Source organism: Chiloscyllium punctatum, chromosome 15, assembly GCF_047496795.1.
Source record: "Chiloscyllium punctatum isolate Juve2018m chromosome 15, sChiPun1.3, whole genome shotgun sequence".
In the NCBI taxonomy this organism is placed as follows: domain Eukaryota; kingdom Metazoa; phylum Chordata; class Chondrichthyes; order Orectolobiformes; family Hemiscylliidae; genus Chiloscyllium; species Chiloscyllium punctatum.
The window spans coordinates 22792187-22797278 of record NC_092753.1 but is presented as its reverse complement, the minus strand read 5'-3'; the positions used below and the strand labels follow the sequence as shown (position 1 = coordinate 22797278).

Here is a 5092-nt window from a genome sequence, read left to right as displayed (position 1 = left end):
TCATTTTCTCATACTGGAAATATAAAAGCAGCTGGTGTCCACTCCTCCTATTTCTGACCTGCACCTAAAACAATAACATTACCGATTCGATTTGAGAAATAACGTTGTTTGGATATTTGTGAACTTTCCCCCACATTTCACTTGATATTAGGCTGTAGTTCACAAAAAACAAAATGAGAGTAATGTTGAAATGAGTGAAATCCGGAAACATTTCTTTCGAAATAAGATGGAAAACCAAGGAATTCTGCCATGACTCGTGTTTCTTTGAACCGTGCTCGACTTGACTCCTTAATCCTCCTGGGGACATCCTCAACTTCAAAGTTGTGTCTGCACTCCAGAGGTCTGGCAGACTCAATGTGATGTGCAGACGGAGGTGTTTCATTCCCACTGAATCGATCGGCTCTTTTGGTTGTGGATTGGTGTTAAAATGCACGGCTTGCGATGGCCTGGAATCGAACCCGGGTCAACTGCTTGGAAGGCAGCTGTGCTCACCACTAGACCACCATCGCTACAGCCAGAAGCGCTCCAGAAATCAGCGGATGTGCCATAATAGTTCTTGACTCGAAATTTCGTTGTTGTTTTGCTGGAAATTTTGCAGTGAAATATTAGAATTGAGAAGTCATCAAAGACCGAGTTTTACTGAGTGGATCGGTCTCCTGATGCCCCGCCTCACTTTTTAATACACACAAAGCAGCATTTCGGATTTCTCATCATCTGAAATCAATCAATAACAGAAATAGCACGAAAATCCCAGGGCAACCCTGGAACGATCACACAATTAAAACTTGTCAAGTTCTCAGAAAGGTTCACCGGACCGAAACGTGAACTCTGATTTCTCTTCATACAGCTTTACCACCGACTTCGGGTTTGGTTTCTGATTTACAGCGTAGACATAGTCATCGAGATAGAGATGTACAGCTCGGAAACAGACCCTTCGGTCCAACCTGCCCATGCCGACCAGATATCCCAACCCAATCCAGTCCCACCTGCCAGCACCCGGCCCATATCCTTCCAAACCCTTCCTATTCATATACCCATCCAAATGCCTCGAAAATGTTGCAATTGTACCAGCCTCCGCCACTTCCTCTGGCAGCTCATTCCACACACGTACCACCCTCTGGATGAAAGCGTTGACCCTTTGGTCGCTTTTATATCTTTCGCCTCTCACACTAAACCTGTGCCCTCTAGTTCTGGACTCCCCGACCCCAGGGAAAAGACTTTGTCTATTTATCCTATCCATGCCCCACATAATTCTGCAGTTCTTTCAGTTTCTAAAACTTCTCAAGAGTTTTCTTAGAAAACAAAAACGGCAAAAATAGAGGAACCATGAGACTGAGGCCACGCTGCAGTAATTGTGGAGAGGAGGGAATTCCGGGTAACAGTTCGGGAAGCAGAACCCTCTCGAGGAATATGTATTAATTTGAAGTTCGATCCCGTTGATAGATTTGCAGGTTTCTCTTTTACTTTGTAGAAGAGGGGGAGGTGTCAGTCAGCAGTAAGGGGTTTTCACAGGAGGGCATGATTTGGAGATGCCAGTGTTGGACTGGGGTATAGAAAGTTAAAAATCACACAACACCAGGTTATAGACCAACAGGTTTAATTGGAAGCACTAGCTTTCGGAGCGCTGCTCCTTCATCAGGTGGTTGTCCGAAATCTCGAGCTTCCAATTAAAACTGTTGGACTATAACCTGGTGGTGTGAGATGTTTAACTTCACAGCAAGGGGTAGTCATGGGCAGCTGTTTAGTGAAGGTCGCTTCCACTGATGTGGGAAGGCAGTGCACGCAAAACCCTCCCTGCCCTAGAGAGGTAACCTGAAACAAGATGGGCTTTCCAAGGTCAGGGGGTGCAGAGTGCTGAGGCCGCTGTCATCATTTAGTTCCCATGGGTCCCAAGTCCTTGGGATGCCGTGGCGCCTTAATGATGAATGGGATTGTGTGGAACCGAGACAGGGTCGTGGCAGAACAGTGTCGAGAGTGTGTTGCTGGAAACGCACAGCAGGGAAATCGATGTTTCGAGCTCCAGCATCTGCAGACCTCCCTGTCTCCGAGCAGAACAGTGTTATCCGCTCAGGTTTAAGCAGAACGTCCGCAGCTACTCCTGCGGGTCCAACGAAAAACAAAGCACTATCCGGGAAGGCAAACGGAGGGGGTGGGGTCAGCAAGCACAGCGTAGGGTGATCCCGGTTCGTGAGGGGAAAAAGAAAACGTAGTGCGGTGAAATTGACAAAGGAAGTGAAATTGACAAAGGACGTGAAATTGACATTGTCAGAGCAACCCTGCGCAGGAAGGAGGTAGAGCGTCATGGAGGGGCGGTGGGCAAGATGGAAAGGACGGGGTCAAGGGAGGGCACAGACGGCTGTGTAAGGGCATGAACAAGTGTTACCCTTCATGGTGTCGTGGGGGGATGAAGGTCGGGTCTGAAGGCAATGATAGTCTCCAGCTGAGAGTCGTGAGAACCCGGAATTAGTGTGTGTGTGTGGGGGGACTGTGTGTGTGTGTGTGTGTGTGTGTGTGTGTGTCTGCGTGTGTGGGTGCATGCGTGTGTGTGTGGCTGCATGTGTGTGTGTGTGGGTGCATGTGTGGTTGTGTGTCCTGTGTGTGTGTGTGTGTGTCTGCGTGTGTGGGTGCGTGCATGTGTGTGTGTGTGGGTGCATGTGTGGGTGTGTGTGGCTGTGTGTGTGTTTGTCTGTGTGTGTGTGTGCATGTAGGGATATGCGGGTCTGTAAGAGTGTGTGTAGGTGCATGTGTGTGAGTGTAATGTGGTATCAATTTGTGAGAATGTGCGTGAGTGGCTGTGAATGTCGAAGTGTTTGAGTGAGTTTATGAGAGAGAGCTTGTGTTTGAGAGAGGGTATGCATGTGTGTGTGGGTCGGTAGGCGTGTGCTTTTGTGTGTGTGCGTGTACTTGTGAGTGTCCGTGAAATAGTATACAGTGCAGTGTTGTCACGTGTCGTGTGACGTGAACCAAAGTGCCCAGTTAAAGTCATCCCCATGGGTACCGAACTTGACTATCAGCCTCTGCATGGCCACTTTGCATTGTTGGCTGTCCCATAGTCTGCCTTGGAGGATTGTCACCCAGGGGTCCGAGACCGAAAGGCACAGAGCGCTGAAGTGCTCTCCGACTGGGAGGCTAGAACCAGTCTGACTCAAGATTGGGACACAGACAGACTTTAACCTCACACCTTTAATGCATTGTCTGAGCTGAGATGGCATCTCTTGTTAGACAACCTGAAGTTATCTCGACAACGTAACTTTGAAAAGGTTCTGAGGTTCTTATATTAAAGAACGGAAACTAGTAAACCCATTATAAAAGATGAAAGGCTTAACCTAAATGTGTTTAATATATCATTTCAGCTGCATTAAACTGTAATCCTTTTGCTATAAATACTGCGTCTTATGGTCCTTCTTATCATCAGGTTGATCTACATCGGATACCCTCCATCCATTCTTTATCCTTCAAAGAAAATCAGTCACCTTCATCAGACACTACCTTCCCTTAACAAATCCATGATGACTATATCGGATGATGACGTGGAGGAGCCTGTGGTGGACTGGGGAGGACAAAGTTCAAAATCACACAATACCAGGTTATCGTCCAAGTAGCTTTCGGAGCACTCCTAAAACTAGTGCTTCCAAGTAAAGCTGTTGGACTGTAATCTGGTGTTGTGTGATTTTTAACTTTATCCTGGATTAAACTTTCACTCACTCTGTGGTCACTTCTATCATCTCTCAGAGTTTTATCGAATCATTTTCTCATACTGGAAATATAAAAGCAGCTGGTGTCCACTCCTCCTATTTCTGACCTGCACCTAGAACAATAACATGACCGATTCGATATGAGAAATAACGTTGTTTGGATATTTGTGAACTGTCCACCCACATTTCACTTGATATTAGGCTGTAATTCACAAAAAACAAAATGAGAGTAATGTTGAAATGACTGAAATCCGGAAACATTTCTTTCGAAATAAGATGGAAAACCAAGGAATTCTGCCATGACTCGTGTTTCTTTGAACCGTGCTCGACTTGACTCCTTCATCCTCCTGGGGACATGCTCAACTTCAAAGTTGTGTCTGCACTCCAGAGGTCTGGCAGACTCAATGTGATGTGCAGACGGAGGTGTTTCATTCCCACTGAATCGATCGCCTCTTTTGGTTGTTGAGTGGTGTTAAAACACACTGCTTGCGATGGCCGGGAATCGAACCCGGGTCAACTGCTTGGAAGGCAGCTACGCTCACCACTATACCACCACCGCTACAGCCTGCAGCGCTCCAGAAATCAGCTGATGTGCCATAATAGTTCTTGACTCGAAATTTCGTTGTTGTTTTGTTGGAAATTTTGCAGTGAAATATTAGAATTGAGAAGTCATCAAAGACCGAGTTTTACTGAGTGGATCGGTCTCCTGATGCCCCGCCTCACTTTTTAATACACACAGAGCAGCATTTCGGATTTCTCATCGTCTGAAATCAATCAACAACAGAAATAGCACGAAAATCCCAGGGCAACCCTGGAACGATCACACAATTAAAACTTGTCAAGTTCTCAGAAAGGTTCACCGGACCGAAACGTGAACTCTGATTTCTCTTCATACAGCTTTACCACCGACTTCGGGTTTGGTTTCTGATTTACAGCGTAGACATAGTCATCGAGATAGAGATGTACAGCTAGGAAACAGACCCTTCGGTCCAACCTGCCCATGCCGACCAGATATCCCAACCCAATCTAGTCCCACCTGCCAGCACCCGGCCCATATCCTTCCAAACCCTTCCTATTCATATACCCATCCAAATGCCTCGAAAATGTTGCAATTGTACCAGCCTCCGCCACTTCCTCTGGCAGCTCATTCCACACACGTACCACCCTCTGGATGAAAGCGTTGACCCTTTGGTCGCTTTTATATCTTTCGCCTCTCACACTAAACCTATGCCCTCTAGTTCTGGACTCCCCGACCCCAGGGAAAAGACTTTGTCTATTTATCCTATCCATGCCCCACATAATTCTGCAGTTCTTTCAGTTTCTAAAACTTCTCAAGAGTTTTCTTAGAAAACAAAAACGGCAAAAACAGAGGAAGCATTAGACTGGGAGGAAGTCGT

The 5092-nt window shown here is 46.6% G+C and overlaps 2 non-coding genes across 2 annotated transcripts; both read right to left on the bottom strand.

The window, feature by feature from the left end:
* Positions 1–437: 437 nt before the first annotated feature.
* On the bottom strand, positions 438–509 carry trnag-ucc (transfer RNA glycine (anticodon UCC)). Its single transcript has one exon. It is a non-coding gene; the product is annotated as a tRNA-Gly (tRNA).
* A 3673-nt stretch (positions 510–4182) lies between these two features.
* trnag-ucc (transfer RNA glycine (anticodon UCC)) lies at positions 4183–4254 on the bottom strand. Its single transcript has one exon. It is a non-coding gene; the product is annotated as a tRNA-Gly (tRNA).
* Between the last annotated feature and the right edge of the window lie 838 nt (positions 4255–5092).